General features: G+C 43.8%; 1 protein-coding gene across 3 annotated transcripts in view; it reads left to right on the forward strand.

Annotated features, from left to right (window-relative positions):
- Positions 1 to 23,212, forward strand: part of FAM49B (family with sequence similarity 49 member B) — an 81,789-nt gene that overhangs the window by 14,823 nt on the left and 43,754 nt on the right. For 2 of the 3 annotated variants that reach the window (XM_014459677.1, XM_023757763.1), the window contains exon 2: positions 22,193 to 22,231. The gene's annotated coding sequence lies outside the window, so the exon portion shown is untranslated. Of the gene's footprint in view, positions 1 to 5,485; positions 5,635 to 22,192; positions 22,232 to 23,212 lie in introns of those variants that run through there. The other variant, XM_006093295.3, reaches the window with a different exon arrangement.

Consider the following 23,212-nt stretch of genomic DNA (forward strand, 5'->3'; position numbering starts at 1 on the left):
ACCGCGAGGAACGTGTCCCACTCAGAAATGCGGCTGAGGCTCACAGGTGGATCTTGCGCCCGTGGGGAGCTGGGGCCATCAGGGCCACTTGAAGGTCCTGAGAGGTTGGTGAATATATTTTGCTAAACAGCAGGAGTGCGCTGGGTGCAAACGGCTCTGTCTGTCCTTGGGCTCTTTTTCAGTAGCAGCTCCAATGCCATCCCTCAGGGCGGGATTCCTGGGCCTCCTCCTGGTCTCCTGCACGCATTCAGCTCACCCACTGGGTGCGCCTGCAGGAAGCAGGACCCTGGAGTCTTAGTCCTTAACCTTGAACCCCTGGCTGTGGCTGGAATGTCTGCGAAGGCGCCTTTCTCCTCGCAGAGTCAATATTCATTCATTCCATGAAGAGGAGGAGGGATCAACGGACAGAAGTCCCTAAATGTTAGATTGGGGACTGAGCCTGGGTACACAGGCAACCAAAACTATATTCTAGGCGTTCGACATATTACACAGTGCATTTGAGTTAACAATGGCAGCAACTATTCAGAGTTTTCTCCAAGGGCAGTTGGGCAATACAAGTAAAAAACCGTAGCAATGGTCAGATCCTTTGACCTAGTAATTACAATCTTGGGAATTTATGCTGAGGTCATCTTTTTTTTTTTTTTTTTTAAGGGGGAGAAACCAGGAAACCAATGATATCTATAAACAGCAGCAGGAATATGGTCCATAAAGGCATAGTGCTTTGGGGTTTTGAACGTATTTTCCTGTACAGTATTTAGGAGAGCTTTTCAACATTCCTGTGAAGTTGGTCCTTATGCCCATTTCACAGAAGGGTAGTGGAAGGTGAGAGAGATCACCCTGGCAGATTCAGGATCTGAACTCAAGCACATGGGTTGTTGCCTGGTGGGTTTGCTCAGAAACTCAAAATGTTGGGGGTCAAGGAAGCACAGGGAAGGAACCGCGTTGGAAAATGATGATTGGACTTAATGTATGCTTTGGTTCTGTGCGCGTACACGTCTTATCTGAATTAATCCTTACAATGAACACTTGGGAAAACGGAGTCCCTGAGCGGTTGTATAACTTGCGTAAGTTGTCAAACAGGTTTCAACCCTGCAGGTCACTCAGAGGGCTGGGGAAGCCTGAGCAGGGCTAAATCCAGAGCTTTTGAGGTCGTTTTAGCGGTTTTCTGTTGCCCTCTGCTTCACAAGAATTCATTGCTGATGCGTGAATAAGTGAGCGAGTGGATTAGAGGGGTTAGGACTTGACAACGAGCTTCCACGGAGAGTTAGGCATCAGGATTCCCATGGTTGTTGGGCTCTCATCCAGAGCTCTGCCGTTTCCACATGCAGTCCAGTTGCCCAAGAGTTGCTGATTTGCTGGCCCTCGAGGCTACACTTTTCCACCACCCTTCACCTCAAAGCTCTCTTTCCTCGCCCAGCTCATTCATTGCAAAACGCCCAGAGCTGAACAAGTCCAGGGGAAACCAGGCATGTCGGGTGTGGACCTTCGGCAACGGAAGGAAACGGAGCTATTTCAACACGATGAAATGTTCTGCAGCCATTAAAATGATAAATGTGACTGTAGAAATAGGAAAGCGTCTTGAGAAAGAAGAGTTGCACAGATCTGAAGATTCCAGCGGAAGCCATGTGCAGAAAGGCTGGATGAGAAGGAGTGAGAGCTGTGTAGAGGTCTTGGGATTGGCTGGGGTCACCATCCAATTAGGCTGCTGATTGGGGAATCCTAGGGTCACGCCCCACAGCTCCTGCTGCTTCTTCCCCCAGATTCAACAAGTCAGAAACTCTTAGGTATCTTAATTCTGGGGCGCATTCTTCTTCTCCCCCTGCCAATTTCCAGGCTCTTGCTACCTCTCTCCTGGGCCCCACAACACCTTCGCTGCTGGCCTCCATTCTTTCTCCCAACGGGGTCCCAGTTGGACACTGTGGTCAGAGTGATCTTGCTATAAAACCCATCTGATCGTGTCACCTTGCTTGGAAGGTTCCACTTACTTGTTGCCATCAGGAGGCAAGTTCAAACTCCTTCGCGTGGTGTAAGAGGAGGTCCTTTACAATCTCACCACCCTGGTCTTACCAGCACACCATGAACCCCCCTTCCTCTGCTCTGGTGCCTTTTCTTCTCAGCCCTTCCCCTAACTCTTCAAAACCAAGCTCATCCTCTCTGAAGTCTTCACAGGTGTCCCAGAGAGAGTGGGTTCCGTCACCCTCCTAAATTATGAGTCATGCCGTGTTGTTCTAGTAATTGTGAGGTTACAGCTCTTCCTCTCACCAAGTTCTGAGCCCCTTCAGGGCAGGGACCACACGTCTTACTGTCCCTCCATCCTAGACCCTCAGCGTGGTACGTAGGACGTAGCAAAGGAGCACAAATGTGTGCTGATTGAACAAATCAGTGACTGAGTGAAACAGCTGGTTCTTTATAATGTTTCGAAGTTGATTTTCGTAATAAATAAAAGTCTCAAGTCAAACAGCATTGAAAGAAAGCATCAGGGTCTTCTGATTTTACAAAAGCAGACGGAGTCAAGTTAGTGTAGATGGAGAAACAGACAAACTGTGGATCTGACAGATTGGGATTGAATTCTGGATGTCTCACACCAAGCCTGGGTTTCCTCATTTATGAAATGGACACGATAATAGGACCATCTAGGGTGGTTGTGAAAAGCAAAAGAGGAAATGCAAGCCGAGGGCTCAGTTAAGTGCCTGGTTCATTGTAAGGACTCAAAAAGATGCCAGCAAGCTGCAGGGACTAAATCAGCGGTTCTCAACCTGTGGGTCGCGACCCCTTTGGTGGTCGAACGACCCTTTCACAGGGGTTGCCTAAGACCATCCTGCATATCAGATATTTACATTACGATTCATAACAGTAGCAACGTTACAATTATGAAGTAGCAACAAAAATAATTTTATGGTTGGGTCACAACATGAGGAACTGTATTTAAAGGGCCAGAAGGTTGAGAACCACTGGACTAAATCATCACCGAGGGCCTAGTGGTCTTAGCAAACATCCTTTTTTTTTCGTCCTTCCGCTTGTTTTTCTCAACCCATAACATTGAAAGCTTGACCTCAGCTGAAATGTGATTACATTCGTGCAGAATGGTGAAGAAGGGATGGAGGAAGAAGAAATGCAGCATTTCTCATCGGGGTCTTGTTGTCGGTGCCTCTTTCAGGACATCTGACATGAGGTGGGGGCAGAACCTACTCATGGGTTCCTGCACGGGCATGGGGCTAGGGCTGATAGGAGAAAGGTGCCTTTGAAAGGGACTCCTCATAGGACTCAACCTCTTTTACGGTTATTATTCCTCAGTGGACTGTTTTTCTTTGCTGGACTGTACGTTCCCCAAAGACTGGCATCAAGTCTCTATTGCTCCCCAGAGATAAAATTAGGACCAATGAATGAAAATTGTTGGGCATCCGAGGTCTTCTCCGCGTAAAAGAAGAGGTTCGTCACAATGAAAGGAGGCCGGCAGTTGCAATAATGAGCTCCCCATGATTGTAGACATCTGAGCTACACTGCATGTTGATGTGTTGAGGAGACTATGGAAGAGATTGCATTTTGTGGGAGGTTGGGTTAGAGGTGTGTGGTTACGCAGAGCTCATGGGACTGGGCAGGTGTGTGAACTCTTCCTCTGGTTCAAATTGAGGACACTGGGTCTTTATGAACCAGGGTTATTTATTTTTTTAAAATATATTTTTTATTGATTTCAGAGAGGAAGGGAGAGGGAGAGATAGAAACATCAGTGATGAGAGAGAATCATTAATTGGCTGCCCCCTGCACGCCCACTACTGGGGATCAAGCCCACAACCCGGGCATGTACCCTTGATCGGAACTGAACCTGGGATGCTCTATCCACTGAGCCAAACCAGCCGGGGCTGAACCAGGGTTATTTAAGAGTTTCATTGTGTCGGGCAAATTGGACCAAAGTCCTTGGATTGTGAAGTGTATTCTTTCTTTTGTTTTTAAAGACTGTTCTATCAGCACTAATGTTTGCAGTATAAATACCAGCTCCCTCAGTTTAATTGAAATTGATGAAGATTATAATAAAGTATAGAACCCCCCAGATCATCCTAAAATATTAGGGTAAAAATCTGAGGCCTAGGACTCTTGACTTTAGTGTGTGCTTTCAACACATTTCTGTGTGATATGGCCAATACCATTCGGTCTCCATGTAACTCAAGAGGAAGACAAAAGGCTAAATATGGTAAAAAGCTACCCTTTTGTATATGACGTAAGGAGTGACTTCTTGGCCACATATGGTAAGGCCCAGATCGTTCCTGGGATCCTATTTGATTGAAATAAGAGTTCATAATCAGGGTTTCATAGATAGGCTTTCTGGATGCATAAATCCTCTGAAATTGCACGCAAATTTGTGTGCTTATGTGCATTTTCCTGGAGAGAAAAGACCATACTTTCAGGGGATTTTTCAGTGGGGCTCTTGACCCCCAAATGTTCAGAAACATTTATCTCCATAGTAATGATCTGCCCAGCAATCAACTGAAAATACTCCCCAGGAGAGGGAACATTGTAACCATTTACACTTGAGTGTTGCAGAAGAGCGTTAGGATGAGCTAGCTACATGGGATGTTCCGGTTTTGTACGCAGAGAGGGAGCATTTATATTCTAAGAGTGAAAGGGGAATTAGGGGAAAATGAAGAGTCTGCGCCCTCTGCCACATCCAAGTTCCCTATCAGACATTTTTGCACAGAGCAGACTGCAGAACAAAGTCTCATTTATCTGAAAGAGCTAAGCGTGGCACGGTGCAAGTCTCAAGTGGCGCCTGCTCGCTGTTCTCAGAGCGATCATTTAACACCTCCCAAGGGCGTCTCCAGATACCATCGCAGGGATAACGGTGCACCTCCCCGCCGGGGAGCCTTGCCAAGCGCATCTGCCGCGTCCCCGGAGAGTGGACGAGGCTCAGTACCTGGCGGAGGGGGCAAGGCATGCCCACCACCCCAGCCATTACAGGCTTGGGGGTGGAGATTGGGGGGCCGGCCGTGGCAACTTCGGTTGGGTTCAGCACTAAGAGTCCTGGTCTGCGAGTCCCGGGGTCCAGTGCCTGCCATTTCTGAGCTGGCTGACCCGAGGCAGGTCACCGTCCCCTCAGAAGCTCAGTTTCCCTTCTGTAAAACGAAAAGGCTGCAAGACTCTGACCCACCCAGATGCTATCTCCGCGCGGAGGTGCTGCTCCTTTAAGGAGGGCGGTGGCGCGGAGGCGGTGGCCGCGCCCCCTTCCTCTCCTCACCGCGCCGCCCGACCACCTGTCTCCGGCCTGGCCCCGCCCCCTCGCTGGGGCGGGGGGAGGGGGCGGGGCCGGGCTTACCTTACGGGGCGGGCTCGTGGCGCATGCGCACGGCCGGACAGGTCCGCGGCGCCCTCACTTCCTGGCATTCCCCCCTCCCCCTCCTCGCCGTTACCCTGTACATCCGGGTCACTTGCCCTCCCCGCTCGGAGCCGCCGCCGTCGCCGCCGCCGCCGCTTGGCTCGTCGCGGCTCCGCCACAGGGGCAGGTGCGGGAGGGGTTCCCGTCCCGGCCGCCGCCGCCGCCCCGCTCCGGGCCCGCGGCTCCTCCTAGCGCCGCTGAGGAGCCGCCGCCGCGCTCGAGGAGGGCGGAGGAGCGGGCTGAGCGCCCGGAGGCTCGAGCGCAGGGTGAGTGGTCCTCTGACGTTTCCCCGCTTCTCTCGCACCCGGCGCTGGCTGCGCCTCGACCCCAATTTTGGCCGGGAGGCGGGTGCGGCGGCGCGGGGCTCCCCGGTCCCCCCGGCTCCCCCGCGTGTTGGGCCCGCCTCGGCGCCCACCCCCGGCGCTGCGGCTGCACCTCCGCGGGACGCCCCGCCCGCCCGGCGCCCCCCGCACCCATTCATTCGGCTCCTCCGCGCTTCCGCCCCTTCCTTCCCCTCGCACCTCCGCGCGCGTGCCCGCCGCCCCCTCCCGCCCCCGAGGTCTGGCTCCCCGGCCCCCCTGCCCTCCGCCCGCGTCGCCCCCACCGCTCTGTCCTCCGCGCGGCCCCCTGTCCTCCCTCCCGCTCTCCCCGAGCCCAGCCCCGGGTCCACACCCCCTTCTCCCGCGGACTCGGCCACGCCCCACCCGGCGCCCAGCACCCAGCCGCCTGGGCACCGCGTCGAAGTTGGTGTCCCGTCGGCCACCCCCTCCTCCCACCTGTGCGCCTCCTTCCCATCCTGCGTTGACCTCTGAATGCCCGGCATTTCAAGTCCAGATCCTCAAGTCCAGATCCTCAGTCCCAGGGTTTGGTCTTAGCGTTTCCAAAACCCAGCTTCCCTGTAATGACCCGCATCTGTGACTGTCCGACGGTAGTGGCAGTGGCCACTGCTGTGTGTGTGCGTTTTCCTTATGGGCCCTACAAATATTCATATTCATATTCCCCCCCCCCCCCAGAGGAATATCTATGATGGATTTCCTCTGAAAGTGAAATCTGGCAGATTGTTCGTGTCTCTTGCTGCTGCTCCCCCACATTCCTCCTCGCTCTGCCCCCGATTGGCAACATTACCTGTTAAGACTGTTTGTTTGGTGAGACTTTTTCTCATCTGTCAGCAGCAGTTACTGAGTTTACCCCCCGGCGTGCGGAGTCCAGACGGATTGCCAGGATTCTTGCCGTACCAAAAAGTGCCATTCTGGATAAGACGGATTTTTGGAATTTGTTCACACTTGTTTTCCCCTCCTGTGAATGCATGGAGGTTGCGATCTCTTTACTCCTTAACCCTTATGTGGAAAATGTGTGGCAGTCCGTGTTGTGTGCTTACCGTCCTGCAAGCCTGGCGGACTGACCTTCCAGGGGAGCGTGGGGCACAGCGGAAGGAATTCCAGTCACTTGGGTGTTCGGGGACTTAACTGCAAATCACTTTAGACTAATGCACCTCGAGGAAAACGCACCGATCCTCTTAGTTCTGTAGTAATTGTATTGAATAATAAAAACAGCAAAGTTGGTGCCTAGCACAACTTGATAACTGGGGCGTATTTGATAGCCCGTTTGTAAAATGTTGCAGTTACTAGTAACTAAAACTGTCCGGTGGACATTCATAAAGTGAGAGGACAGTACTGTGTTTTTTTGTTAGTTTGTTTTTTGACATCCTTAGGACATAATAATGAACTTGTATGTTAAATAGTGTCACTCTTGAGATTATTCGGCTCATATTAGAAGTGGTCACTTACCTTTACTTAGTAAGCAATTGACTGAGGAGTCTAGAGGGATAGTTATTTCATTTTACTCCTAGTCTCCTTGGGGAAAATATTGGGCTGCCACTTACTAGTATATGAGGTTACTTAACTCATTAAGCATTGATGCACTCAACTGCTAGAGCCTATAATGTGCTCTTTCACTGTTTAAGGAAAACAAAATTATATTTGTAAATGTTAACATTAGTTATATATTATGCCCACTGTTATTTTTGGTCTCCTTTTCTGTTGCTACACCAGAGTTTAGCACAATGCCTGCCTATTACACAGTGGATACTTAATAAATATTTTGAATAATTGAGTGAATGGCAAGGTCAGAGAGTTTTCCACTATAATATCATTTTGTAATTATGTGTTAAAAGTTTGGGGGGAAGAATTTGATTACTCTCAGCTGCAGTTTTCTCAGTTAGCTTGTATATTTTGTGGATTGCTGTATCTGATTATTTAAATGCTTTGAGACCTTTGGGGAGAAAGGACAATAGACATGTCATTTTGGGTTATGCGCTAGTACATTGAATGGATTTGTTCACTTAGAATGGGTATCTGATATGTGGATCTTGTCAGCATTCCTAAGCAATAGTTAATTCAGATAATTTCTTGTGCAATAAAAGTTTCTAAAAGTCAGGATAAAAATTCTTGGATGTATGTGTTCATATGATCAGTTCACTAAACTAGGTTAATTTTCAAGGAATGTTTCAAATAGCAGAAATGGAAGGCATAATCCAATCATGTGGCAATGGTTACTTAACATGTCAGTGGTGGTGATGAAGACAATGACGTTAATAGTAACTATCACTTATATAGTGTTTACTACTTGCCAGGAAGTGTTGTAAGATGGTTAATCTTTATGGTAACCTTGTCAGGTAGGTAATAGTATTCCCAGCTCACAGACTTGGAAGCAGGTTAAACTAAAATGACACAGCTACGACGTGATAGAACTGGGTTTTGGCTCTTAATCATTGTGCTGTAATAGCAAACACATGACAACCCTGCAAGATGTAGGTTAATTCCTATTAATTCCTAATTAGCATCAGGAAAGAAAGACTGCGACAGTTTAAGTGACTTGTCCAAGTGCACTCCAGCGTAGGATGAGGAAGGCTGTCATTTAAACCCAGACCTCTATGACTTGTAGTCTTTACTAAAATTCTGTTTCAAAGTACTAATTTGAGGTCCTACATTTGATATATATTTAGAAGGCATACTTAAAACAGCAAATCTCAAAGCTTTTTCAGCTGGAACACAGGATGGATAATGTTTGCTTGTTCCCTACTCTCAGGAGCATATAAAGCTTATAATTTCCTGCTCACTAACTATAGCTTCACCCCTTACCCACTCATGCAAGCATATTGGAATGCAAATGAGTGACATTTGTAAACTTTATAAACAAGGAAACCATTCTTAGAATTTCAATTCTTTAAATATGTACATTTCTTATGATGCATCCTACATCCTGATGGTGGCACCTTGGGTGAGAATGGCTGTTTTCAAAGATATTGGGTCATTTTGTTTAAATAGAATATTTAATGTGAAGATATATTTTTGTAGCTATTTAATTTATTTTGAAAAGGTAATGTTCAGTGGTACCATTGTGTGCAACACAGCGAAGCTTTTAACCTTGTAGAGTCATTTTCTACCACACACATCATCTCTTGGTGTATTCTCCTGGTGTGATGTGGCTGGTGTATATTAAATGTAGACTAATGCAGACACTCACTCTGCCTAGAATATTTCTTCCAGTCATGAATTGGCATGTTCTCAGATCACCCAAATTAACCTGAATACTAATTTAGGTCACATAATTACAGAAAACACTTACTATGAGAAAAATTATGACTGTTCGCAGATATTATTTGGGGATTATTTATGTCATTTCTCTGTTCTTAGGGTAATAGTGAATTAAAAGCACAGATTTAAATGAAATCTGAGATTTATTGGGTCTTGAAGTGGACTTTGTAGTTTGTTGACTCGTACTCTTAGTGAGAGATTCTGCTCATTGTGAAATTGTAGTTCTATGGACAGAAACACTGTCCTTAAACCCTGGTTTGCCCTTGTCTGATAGATTCTCAGATTACCTGTAAGAGGGGAATAGTAATGTCTGTGTTATGTGCCTTACAACACTCTTGTGAAATCTTTATATTTCAGTGCAGTGTAATAGGGAGTGCAGAATATAATTTATTTTTTATATATATTTTATTGATTTTTTACAGAGAGGAAGGGAGAGAGAGAGAGAGTTAAAAACATCGATGAGAGAGAAACATCGATCAGCTGCCTCCTGCACATCTCCTACTGGGGATGTGCCCGCAACCCAGGTACATACCCTTGACCGGAATCGAACCTGGGACCTTTCAGTCCGCAGGCTGACGCTCTATCCACTGAGCCAAACCGGTTTCAGCAGAATATAATTTATTAATCTAATGCACTTATAAGTCAAATGATCAATTTTTTGTTTGTTTTTGATCATCTGGGTTTTTGTGGGTTTTTTTTACATCTGGCACAATACTTGGTATGTGCTTGCCATTAATCACCCAAACAGTTATTGAGCACATAAGCAGCCTTATAAAAGAGTGAATAAAATATTAGTGGTCCCTTCTTACAGTAGAATAGAACAGCGGTCGCCAACCTTTCGGACCTCACAGACCACCAGTGGTCCGTGGACCACTGGTTGGCGACTGCTGGAATAGAAGACAGAAGAATAGACCATGTAAATTCAGTGCTGGTGTGTCTCCCACAAATACTTAATCTTCTGAGTCAGGATAAAAGCCCATGGTGTGTGTAATGCCATCTAAACTGAGATTGAATCAGTAGCCGCCCAGGCAAAGGGGAGAAGGCATGAGTGTAAGAAGAGGGAGAGGCAAAGTCTGGAAGTAAGAGAGGTCATGTACATTTTAGAAACGGTTTCTGGTTCTGTATGTCAGTAATGTGGTCTGGGAAAGAGGTAGACAGTAAGCCAACCATAAGGGTGGCTGCTTGAGTCATGTTAAGTTCAGGTCAGTTTGACTGAACTCTGTGGGGAAACCATTATAGGATGTTTAAGCGGGGATAAAAAGAAATACTCAAATTTGTCTTTTCAAAAGATTGTTCTCTCAGCTTTTGGAGAATGGATTGAGGCTGAAGATAGAATTACAGGTAGGCAAGTTAAAAGGCTGTTGTTCACGTCCAGGAAAGAATTGACAGTGTTCAGTACTCGAGTATTGACAATGGAGGGATGATGTTAAATCTATAAGATTTGATGATTTACTGGATGTTGGCTCCATTGAGCCAGCAACTCTGCTTCTGGTGGTAGAGTAGGGGATACGTTTCCCCAGAGGGCTTGCTACTACTTTTTCATGTGCAGTCGAGATGCTGCTGGGGCAAAGGCAAAGCCAGTCGTATTCACAAGCATGCATTTTACTTGACTCTCCACATTTTTAGTCATTGAGAATGAGTTGACCCAACCCCAAAGTGGAAATATCACTCTGGACACTCACAAGGCTTCCATGAGTCAGGCATTCCATTTCCCCAGGAGCCCAGGAGGCAGCTAATAGCTGCCTTACACCAGGAATATGCCTGATGGCTGTGTCCGGGAGGCAGAGGCCAGAACTCAGGGCCACCGCCAGGAGGACACTTCCTCCCTTTGTCAGTGGCTCTGATCAGTAAAGACCCTAGTCACAGAGACTTGTAACCCCAAATGGTCCTCAGGGTTGTGAGGCTCAGGGGTACTAACACTTTCTACCCGCAGCCCTTCCTGATTGGGAGAATCCCCGTGAACTTGCAGGAGGAGGAAGTACAAACATGTAACACTGATTCCTATTACACATTAGGATGTAGAGGCTACAAGAGGACATTGAATTGCCCCAAAAAGCCCCACCCATGGGTCACTTTAATTTCCCTTTCCTACTGTAAATCCTGTCCAAATCGTATTAGCTGAGTCTGGATGTCCTCCCCCTCCATGGGGTCAGATAGGGTGGTGATCACCTGGGTTCCTATATCCAAGAGAGCCCTAAAACTTTAAAAAAAAATATTTTTATTGGTTTTAGAGAGGAAGGGAGAGGGATAGATAAAAACATCAATGATGAGAATCATTGATCGGCTGCCTCCTGCATGCCCCCTACTGGGGATCGAGCCCACAACCCAGGCAGGTGCCCTTGGCCACAATCAAACCTGGGACCCTTCAGTCCGCAGGCCAATGCTTTATCCACTGAGCCAAACCGGCTAGGGTTGAGCCCTAAAACTTTTGAGTCCTTTTCTAAGGTTCTCTGAATAGCCTCAGAGGGGTATGTATGGCCTTCAGTCCCTCTCTGGGGTCAAGGAGACCTCAGCCCCATTCCTTCCTATTTTTCTCTGTAAAGCAGAAGAGTTTGGAGGTGCATGTAGGGAGGGATGGAGAGGGGCACAGAGTGAGAGAGGAACTCTGTACCAGTAATCAGTCATTTTTGGTCACTCTCCCGTAGTTCAACCAAAAGAACTTCTAATACTTTTGGTTTATATAAAGCTCTCTCTTGGCAGGAAGGCCATGATTACTTACACAATCTATTTTAGCTTTGGGGATTCCTTGGCTCAGCAGTCACGGCCATGCTGCCTTTTACCCCGAATGTGTACCCAGGGCTTGCTGCCCCAACGCCATGACACAGCCCTCCCTCTGCCAGCCCAGGGGAGAAGGACCACTTGGGTGGCTGGTTTCAGTCCCACTTCTCAATGCTTACTTTCTAAACATTAATTCTACTCCCTGTTCATGAACTGGTAGGACAGTGGGATCCTTCTCCCCACCCCAACTAGGTAGCTCTCCGATCCCAGATGTCTCCTGTACCAGAGCTCTGCCCTGGGCCTTTCTCCTCCTTGCTGGAAAGTCATGGCTCTGTCCATGTCCTGTCCTTGTTGCCCACACTGTCCAGAACCATGTCTGTCTGAGATCTTTCCCTACTTACAAGCTAATAAGTTACCCGGCCACATTTTAATGGCTATTGGTGAAGACATGAGACTCCCGTGGAAGAGATGAAGGACCATTTATTCCTCTCAGTAATAGCAGTAGGCAGAGTATCAGCATTTGTGCTGGTTTCCGGACCCTGAGTTTAGACTCACACACACAGAGGACTATGTTATTGGAGAGAGGCCCTGAGTTTAGGGAACCCAAATCTTTTGTAATGAGCTGTAGTGGGCCTGTCCTTTGCTCAAGGATGCCTTATATTATAGTGAAGTGTGTTATCATACCAGACCCTAGGCATGCCTGTCCTTTGCTCCAGAGGGAGACACTGTGTCTTTCAAGGCTGTTTGCTAAATAGATACCCTTGAGAATGTAGTCCAGAGCAAAGGGTAGTCGGCACTCTCAGCTTGCAGCACATTCAGAAAAGACAGACCTATGGACAATTCCTTCCCAACAGAGGTGAATTATACCTCAATAAGTCTGAGTCAAAAAAAGTACCTGGCACGTAGTAAGAATGCAATACACAGTGTTATTGCTGTTCATTTCCTTGATCTGTTGGGGGTGGTGGGGCAAACCTAAATGTAGTGATCTTGTTGGAATTTTGAGATTTTCTCCAAGGCAAGTGGTAATAACATTTACTCAAAAAGTAATGACTAACATGTTGAGACATCTTTTGATTTGAAAAAAAAAAATTATGTTGACCTTTTAAGAATTTCAGGAACATTAAAGTGAAATATGAGAAAACCACCTTGGGTTGCAAGGTATGAAATTACTTTTCTTTTGTTTATATCAGTCTACCTAAAGTTCTCTACTTAAAATTCTGGCAAATTCTAACATTCTAACAATGTTAATTAAGCCCACCATTTTTATTTTTTTATTTTTTATTTTTTTAAATATATTTTATTGATTTTTTTTGCAGAGAAGAAGGGAGAGGGATAGAGAGTTAGAAACATCGATGAGAGAGATCGATCAGCTGCCTCCTGCACGCCCCCAAGTGGGGATGTGCCCGCAACCAAGGTACATGCCCTTGACCGGAATCGAACCTGGGACCCTTGAGTCTGCAGGCCGGCGCTCTATCCACTGGGCCAAACCGGTTCCGCAAGCCCACCGTTTTAAAGTTAGGCTTCTTTTCCTTTAGATCATGGGACAGTAGAGACCTGGGAAGTAAGAGAGGCTGTCATAGTTAGCTGGGAGAGTTTTAAACTTGCAGTTTTCCACGTGTGCTTGTGTGTAAGTTCATGCGTGTGTGTGTGTGTGTGTGTGTGTGTGTGCTTGTGCGCGCGTGTGTGTATATGTATATGTGTGCGCACTTTAAAGGGTAAGGCTTTATTTTATCAACTAGAAGCCCGGTGCACAAAATTCATGCACTTGGGAGGTGGGGGCCTCAGCCCAGCCTGCATCCTCTTGCAGTCCGGGAGCCCTCGGGGGTTGTCTGACTGATGGCTTAGGCCCGCTCCCCACAGTCGGACATCCTTAGCGCTGCTGCCGCTGTGCTCGCCGGCCATGAGCCTGGCTTCTGGCTGAGCGGCACTCCTCCTGTGGGAGCACACTGACCACCAGGGCAGCTCCTGCTTTGAGGGTCTGCCCCCAGGTGGTCAGTGCGCATCATAGGGACTGGTCGTTCCACCATTCGGTCGATTTACATATTAGCCTTTGATTATATAGGATAGGATAGGATTAGTGCCATTTAATTCCTCCCTTCCAGTTACTTTCTGTAAATAAGCATCCAATATTGTTATTTTGAAAGCTAACTTTACTTGCTGAAGATTGTTACGTTTGAACCTGTTTTGACTTAAATATTTAATATGTTCTGGTGTTACATAAATATATTTACCAAGTTGTTTTTAAAAGTACAGAGAAGTCAGCTTCTTTTTTTCCCATTTATTGAGCTAAAGTGAACATGAATTTATAGACTTGGAGATGTAAAATAATCTAGCTGTGATGGTGCCAGTTCTGAATTGCTAGTGGGTAAAGGCAGGTTGATGCCTCAGAATCAAGAACTGTAGCATTTTGGAAATAGTCTTTGATAATTGGGACTTACTATATTAAATATGTGAATATATTAACTAAAGATTTTCCTTTTTATTTATAGAACAGTATGTTGAAGCAGTAGTCAAACTATGTAGCCTGGGGTTGGCAACGTTTTGAAATGGGTGTGCCAAAGTCCCATTATGGTATGTGTCATGGTGACAACTGGCCAGGGTTCTGTCTTTGGTATGTGTCACTGACCCCTTCTTGGTAGTTTATTAGCTTATTAAATATGTATCTTTTAAGGACTTAGTTTTAGATAATATTCTGTGTTCTTTCTTTATAAGCACCTTTTTGTTTGTTTGCTTGTTTTTGTTAATCCTCACCCCAGGATATTTTTTCCCATTGATTGGAAGGGGAGGAGGAGGAAGAGGGGAGAGAGAGAGAGAGAGAGAGAGAGAGAGAGATATCCATGTGAGAGACATTGATTGGTTGACTCCCGCATGCATCTTGACTCAGCTGGGGATCAGACTGCAACCCAGGTATGTGCCCTTGACCAGGAGTTGAACCCATGACTCTTTGGTGCATGGGTGTGTGGGCTGATGTTCTAATCAATGAATCACACTGACCAGGGCTCTTTTTATTTTCTTAATGGTATCATTTGAGGTGCAAGGATTTTGAATTTTGGTGGAATCCAGTCCTTCCTTCCTTCCTTCCTTCCTTCCTTCCTTCCTTCCTTCCTTCCGTCCTTCCGTCCTTCCTTCCGTCCTTCCTTCCGTCCGTCCGTCCGTCCGTTTTTTAAAGGATTATGCTTTTGGTGCTGTGTTTAAAAAATCTTTGCCTAACCCAAGCTCATGAGATTTACTCCCATGTGTTCTTTTAATAGCTTTGTAGTTTTAGCTCTGACATTTACGTGTATGATTTATTTTTAAAAAACTCTATATAGCGTGAGGTAAATTTCTAAGTTCATCTTTTTGTATGTGGATATCCAGTTGTCTCAGCACCATTCATTGAAATGATCCTGTTTTCCCCATTGAATTGCCTTGGCAGCTTTGTTAGTCATTAGTTGGCTGTAGAGATCTGTTTATTTCGGGGCTTTCATTTCTGTTTCATTGGTCTACATGTCTGTCCTTCTGCCAGTCCCTCATGTCTTGATCACTGTAGATTTTCATATCACATTTTGATAACACAAATAGCATTCTTCTTTTCTTTTAAGAATATGTCCTCATATTTATAAAAAATTGAAACAGTAGAAAAAGTAAAAGCAAAAAAGCAAAAGTCACCATCTAAGTAGTTACTATTTTGGGGGACATCTTTCTAGCTTTTCTGCACACACATGCATGTTGTATGAGCGCATACATATCCTCACAGTTACACATAAAGACACGTCAGTATTTGCCCACGCTCATTGTTCTTGTGTTCTTTTTGAGTGAATACGTTTATTGTCAGCTTTAAGAGAGAACTGATTATTTGCTTTCTTCAGGCACTTCTGTAATCCCGTTAGTTTTTACTGATATAAACTTGTGAGAAGAGCAAAATTCTTTGGGTAAGAACTATGAACGCTTTTTCGTTGCTAGCATGGTAAATGGAATTTAGTTCTCACTTCCTCTGCTGAAAGATAACTTTAAAACAAATTTTTAAATGTGTGCTTTTCGACTGGATGGCAAATTATGTGTGAAACTTTAACAAAATTAATCCCTAAATCCACTTTTAAACATTGAAAGTTTCCATAAATCTGCTCTTGAGTATTAGATTAACTTTTGGCAGTTGTCGTGGTGAGTGTGGAGCCAGTAAATATGTGTGTGTGCTGTTAGGGTTTCATTTGCAGTTATACAGGACTGATCCCACAGGAGCTGGATTTTACCGTGTTCATAAAGTAGGATCGACCTTTGCTCTTTTGCACTTTGTGAAGTCAGTCTTGTAACCCTAGGGGAGACTGTTCCCGAGATACTCTCCGTGCCATCATGAGACTGGGACCAAACTTTGAAACACTTCTCCTCTAAGAGCAGGTCAAAACCAGGAACTCCCCTGACATTCACCTTTTCTTATAGTATCATTCTTCATGAGGAATACATGGTTTAAAATCACATTTAGAGATGCAATAGGTGTAAGAGGTCTTATTTATAGACTAGAGGCTCGATGCACGAAATTCATGCAAGGAGCTCTGCCCTCGCAGCCGCAGCCGCAGCAGCTTGCCTCAGCCCTCGCAGCCCATTTCGTCCGGAAGGATATCCAGAAAGTCGTTCAGCTGTCTGGTCTAATTAGCATATTATGCTTTTATTATTATAGATTACACTTAATTTAAAAAGACTGGAGCTTAATCTCCAGCATTGGGGAGACATTAAAGGTTGTGAGTTTGGGGAGTGATACAATGAGTCAGATTTCGGAAAGCCATCTTCCCGTTGGTTTAGTGGAAATTTGGTGTTCGAAAAAGGCATGCTTATATTGTGCGGGAAGCTGCTTGCCCAATGAAATTATATAAATGAGGTTTCTTGTACAAGATTTAAAAAATTAAAACTTGAACTAAGAAATTTTTAGATGGCAAATGAACTCTTTACAGAAAGGAAAGCAGTAAACACATGTTAATGGTAGCTGACTGTGTGGTGGGGTTATGGGTTTTCTTCTGCTTTTTGTGGAAAATTTAGAAAAATGTTAAATAGTATATTATGTAATAACATGTTAAAAATGAAACTCTCTTATTCTGAGTTGGCCCTAAGTCAATAGATGCACATTTCTATAGTGAGTTGTAAGAATACCTTGCAAGTCTTGCTAAAGAAAGAAGCAGAAAATAGATCTTGTGACTTCTAACACCCCATCTGCTGGTATAAAGATTCAGGAAGTGGAAATTAGAAGAGTTTTTGAAGTGATTTGTTGTAAATTGGAAGAGTTTTTGAACCAAGTTGTTGGTGTTTCCCCTAATCCCCCTCCCTCCCAGTTGAGTGCTCCCCCCAAGTGAGGGGCTTTATGGTAATGACTTGGAGAGCTTAGGGGGCACTGGGTGGATGTCTGTCTCCCTCGGGCCTGGGTGTAAGAAAGGCTGGCTGTCCTGGCAGCACAGCACAGCAAGGTTACTGTGTGGGGGCGCTGCCCGTCCTCCTGAAGTTCTTTGGGGCAAGAGTACATGTTCCCCATAGACCAGATGAGGGCCACTATGAGGGGAAGCCCACAGGATCAGGGTGGTATGGGCACGGGGGTGGGATGATGGCGCTAGAGAAAGAAATGACTGGTTTCCCAGAGGAGATGCGTCTTTCTGCATCATGGGAATTGTTGCAATGAGAGATCCCCAGGGCCAGGAATTGTAGTAAGAGATCCCCAGGGCCGGAGTGGTGAGAGCATGCAAGGAATCCCTGAAAGCATTCCCTGACAGATCAGGTTTAAACACTTGGCGCCCAGCCAAGAGAGCGCCTGTGCCCTCTAGTGACACCTGAGGTGGAAGGGGAGGGGTGAGGCAGCCTCCTTGTGCCACCTAGGCTAGGAACAGGCTAGCCTGCCACAGGCAGGGCTGGGACGGGGAGAAGCTGGAACCTTGGATGAAAATTTCTTATGGTTATACTAAACTGGGTCTCTTAATTTCTAAACTCAGATCATTTTTATAACTTGAAAATGACCAGTGTCCTAGTCTTGCCTAAATAAGAGTTCAGGGACATTACTGTTGCCACAGAATAACTTTAAAGCACAGTGGTAGGACAAAATGTTGCATTATGGCTACATCCCACAGATTCTGCTTGTTCAGGGTAATGGTTACAATTGTTTTTCTAATGAGAAAAATATCAATGAAAATGAATTTTTATGAGAATGTGTCCATTGAGGCATTTTGTCATGAATAAAGTGTCATCAACTTTGGGACCAGACAGATCTGTGCTTGAGTCAGATCAACCCCTTATTAGCACTGATGTGGACAAGTAAAGTCATTTTTGAGGTTGATTTTCCTCATTTACTTTTTATAAATAGGGTAACACCTATTTTGTGGTGGTTATGAAAAGTTATGGTCCATTGTAAAATGTGTGATACACAGTAGGTAGTCACAAATATTAATAACCCTCTTCCCTCCTTATAGCAAGTGTTTCCTATAGTTTTAAATATGTTCTGACTCTCCTTAACATGTGTTTTGCTTCCTCTAAATGTATTCCTTAAAAATACGGAATGATTAATGGATTCACTATGACTACAGGGTACTATCAAGGATGTAAGCAATGGTAGTTTTAGTGTAGCTAAGGATTTCACCTTTGATTTGAAATGTGAAGGATTTTCAGGAGTAATGAAAAGTAGTTTTACTGCTGTGTCGGTGTTTAGTGAGGAAGCATGAATTAGAGGCCTAAAGAAAAGGTAGGCCCCAGAGGAGACCTTTTCATCGCCGTTCGTGCAGCAGTGTGGACTATCTCAAACAAAAGGAAGGTAGCATTGCAGAGAGAACGCATTGTAAGCACGGTTTTTTAGTTCTTTATTTAACGGATACATTTCATTTGTTTATTTATCCACCACAACGTGTTGATTGGGATGGTTCCCCACTCATCTTGATTCGAGGTGCCTTTAGTGCTTCCTTCTGAAGGCGCATCCTTCTGTAAGCCTTGCGTTTCCTCCTGTTGGCGGACAGAACAGTGGAGCAACCAACACACAAAACTGCCATTTGTGCGCGGCTAAAGAGGGCGGTGGTTTGAGAGCATCCTGGGCATTTCGCCTCCGTGATGCAGGAATTGGGGCTCTGCTTTTTGTGTTTTCCTCGCTGGCGGGCGGGCGGGCGCTGCAGTGTCAGGATGGAGCAGTGTGAGAGAGGCAGTGACCCTGCTCCGCAGCCTGGCATTTCCATAATGTTCACATAAGCTCTGAGGGGATTTTTATTTTTAGTAAAGGAAACTGGTGCTTAGATAACATTCTTTAAATAAGTGGAAATCTCCATTTTACAAGTAACAGAACAGAAGCTCAGAGAACTTAGAAAGTGGAAACTCAACCCAGGTCTCTCTCATTCCAGAAACAATGTCAGGTTTTCCATGTATATTTACTGTTTTGCATTCTCTTACCAATTATCAAAGTAATCTTTTCCTCTCTTGGTGTGATTTTATCTACATTTACTTGAACTATTGAAACATTTTGGATTTTCTGTATTTAAAATTTTAATGATTGGTCTTGTCTTTTCTTTTGAAATTTCATATAATGCTTCAGATAATTCCTCTAAAGATCAGTAAGATAGTATTTTCTATATTTTGCAATTTAGTTTTGAGAAATTAAATTCTAATCTATCTAGTATCTATAGGCTGAGAAGGTTTCATCTCAGTTTTCCATGGGATTATTTCAGTACCATTTATTTACATTAAATAACATTTTCTTTCTTCATTGCCCTGTGATGATTACTTTATACATTCCTCACGTGGAATAGTCTCTGTGAACCTCTAGCTCCTTTTCCTGCTTGTGCAAATCCTGTTTATTTTTCAAAACCTATGTCAGCTACCAGGGCTTTATGAAGTCTTTTCCTAGTACCTGACCTCCACGCTCTGCCCCTCGCTGAACCCTCTCAGCTGCCATGGCACTTAGGCCACACTGCTTCTTTTTTACCTTGAACATGTTAATTGCCACAGTAAGGCTACATGCTTTAGAGAGCACGCTCTTTTCATCACTGCATCTCCTAGGCACCTACTTTGTTATTATGCACATAATAGACTTTCTGGTAAATATTTGGTGGTTATACTTTTTTTACGCCTATACACAGTTGGACCTAATCTGATTTCTCTGTTCTCTTCCCCTGACACTATATATATATATATCAATTCCACACAATTTCAATTATTGGTGAGTAGGACTGATCCCTCTCATTTGCTCTTCTGTGTTTTTTGTTTTTTTTTCAAAAAATTTTCATAGACTTGTATGTTTCTTTTCCTCAAATGGATATAGAATAACCTTTTGAAGGTTTAAAATTAAAACCCAGAGACTGTACTTGTTGGAATTATATAATAATGCACTTTTATGATGTTGTCTGATCTGGAAACATGGTCAATAGGCTCTTTAATTCAAGTGCTTTATTCTGTTTCTAAGATGGTTTTTGAGATTGCTTTGCATATGTCAAGAACTTAAACAAATTGAATTGAATTTGGTTTTATCATACACCAAAGAAGAAACGGTCTGTGTTGCATAACCATCTGGATCTCTATACCATCATTTGAAACACTGCAGAGCTGTCCATGTGTGACAGAATGCTCTGAAGTCATAACTGTTACGTTTTATGTTTTGCTGGAGACAGAAAATTTTTAACACTTATTTGAAGAACCTCTGGGCTTGTGAATTTTATTTTTAGATGCCTGGATTATCTTATTTACATATTATCTAATAACCACTGTTTATGCCCTGACATTTGATTAAGAAGGATGAAAACAATTATAGTGTCTTATTATTTCTTGATTTATTAAGAATTAGACAGGATAAATAGGATTTTTCCTCTATGGTTTTATGCAAGCGGCACCGGTTTTTCCCCTTGTGGTTTATGAAAGTATGAAGGTGGCCAGCCAAGCCACTTGTTTTGTTTATTTCTGGGTGGCTGCAGTCAGCCTTAGGGAAGGAAGTTTTCCTTTGGCAGAAAAAGCAAAAAGTGTTTATTCATTCCATTTGTAGTAACGTTGATCCAAGAGGAGCTTTTGAGGAAAACCAGAGTGGTTAGGTCTTGAACATAAACAGCTCCGATTCATCTCCTAACTAGTAGAGAAAAGTGAAAAATTAGGATGATTAAATACAATTTATAGACAATGCAAAGTTCTAGAGCAGAAGTTCTAAACTGATGATGGTTCATTAACCAAATATAGCCCTCTGACACTTTTTTTTGGCTTCCTGAGTGTTTAGAAAATTTACTTAATTAGTTAATAACATTTAAAAATTGTTTACAAGTATACGCAGCAGCAGGGTATGTTAGTAGCAGTGGCACCCCTAGATTAAGCATACATGTTTGTTTGCCTTAGTTGGCACTTGCAACCTGATTCTTGCCGACCCCATATGTGTTTCACTTTGCAGTCTGTTCTAGAGGCTCTTGAACACGGAAGTAATAGGTCTAATGCTGCTAATGCAGCTGACCTTCAACTTTGAGTTAATAGGAGGTAGAATAGGAGGCGTGAAGATTCCAGGTACTGAGGGTTTGAGTGGAATATGGGATGTGTGAGAAGGAGAAGTTGTAGAGGAATCCAAAGATTTTACCTGAGCAACTGGAAGGAGAGAGGTCCATCAGCTGAGATGGGGAGACTGCAGCCATAGGTTTGAGAGGGGAAGATGAGTTCAGCTTTGGACAGGTTAAGTTTGAGGTATCTATTAGAAATCTTAGTGGATGTACTGAGCAGGCAGTGGTATGAGAGTATGGTGTTGGAGAAATATTGAGACAGAATAAATACATTTGAGATATATGACACGTAAATCCATGGGATAATGTGAGATCACGGAGAGGGGAGGACCTGGACTGAGCTGGGGCATGTCAGCATTTGGGGAGTTTGAGAGAAGAGTTCTGTAGAGATTTGCCTTTGGCAAATAATAGGTTATTGTTATGGAATATAATCTTCACACCTGTAATAAACCTGACATTTTACTAGTGCATTGAAACTGAAGGAACTTAAACTGTGATAGAATATAGAAATACTAGAGGTCCGATGCACAAAATTCATGCAAGGGGGCTCGGCCCTCGCAGCCCTGGCTTTGTCTGGAAGGTCGTCTGGAAGATCGTTCTGCTGTTCGGTCTAATTAGCATATTAGCTCTTTATTATATAGGATGCCTCTTTTAATAATTTTAAGCCACTGTTACAAGAATAAAAAAGAATTACTAATTTTTCCCTTGTTATCTTGTTTCATAAGCTATAATGAGAATAGTATACTTATTAGTCTTTGAGTGTCTTGAGGGTGACAACTATAGTGTTTTATCAACTATTGGTGTTTTCCAGAGTGTAATATAATGCCTTACTCTTAGTAGGTCCTCTGTAAATAGTTGCTGAGTTAATCCAAGGAGAGAGAGAGAGAGAGAGAGAGAGAGAGACTCACACACACACACACACACACACACACAGCATATACTTGTAATATGTAGTTGCATTCATGAATTTTATTGTTAGTTTTAATAAAATAAAGTTGTTTTAAAGTATAGTAATGTTTTAGACTTTCTTCCTTTTTTCTTTCTTTAAACAGGTAGAGGGACGAGGGCAGAATCACCAGCACTGGCTGAAGGTAAATATGTCTTTGGGGGAAATGATTATTCAAATGCAACAAACATCATGATTTAAATTAAAAACTACATTGGCTAAACATAATATAAGGAAATGTTCTATACATATATTGTACTGCTAAAAAATGTCTTTAGGAAATAACACCCTGTAGTGTTTAGTTTCTGGCTTAGTCTAGGAAGTAGTGGGGAAATGTAAATTTAATTAGACTTTTTTTTTTTTTTTACAGCTTTTCATAGTAGAGGTATGTGTTTTGTTTTGCAAATTCCCTTTTAAATCATTTCAGCTATCACCAATATGGTTGATCAGAAAAGGTCTAAGCCATAATTCTAGTATGTTTATTTACTAATTTATGTATTTATTTGGAAGAAGGGAGAACACTTTTACATATTTCTTAATGGGAATTCTACCAATTATTGGTTTTGGTCCTTTTTAAAATGGGTCCTGAGTACTCAAACACTTATAGTCCTGTAATTGATTTAATTCTAACAAGTCAATGGGTATTTGAAAGTGTAATTTTTCTACAGACTCTTTGCGTTCAAGTGAAAATGACCAGCTTAAATCTCTTCTGGTGCTCCTCCTAGTCATAGGTAGAGATACTTCCTTTCAGAAGGTGCCTGACCTTTTCTTAGGCCCCTGTGACAGCTCTGTAATGGTCCTGTGTGACTGGAGCCCTCACCTGCGCCCTGGCCCGCAGTGCAGGAGCTCTCATGGTTTCTGGAACCATGACCTCTATGGTCATCAGTGAACTCTGAATCCCTTCTCAGAATAGTGATTCTGACAGTTATTTTATGAAGTAAAATACATATGATTAAAAAAGGAACCAGATAATATTGAACTAGTTAACAAATATTAAAAATACAAAAGTTTGATAGATCTATGCTTCTGACAGAAAATAAGCTTAGGGGACAATTCTGCTAAATACTGTAATTTTAAATAGTGATGAGTTTGCAGTAATTATAATGTAATTTGAAATTACCTCTGA

The sequence above is a fragment of the Myotis lucifugus genome, unplaced genomic scaffold (assembly GCF_000147115.1).
Source record: "Myotis lucifugus unplaced genomic scaffold, Myoluc2.0 scaffold_113, whole genome shotgun sequence".
NCBI classification, from domain to species: Eukaryota; Metazoa; Chordata; class Mammalia; order Chiroptera; family Vespertilionidae; genus Myotis; species Myotis lucifugus.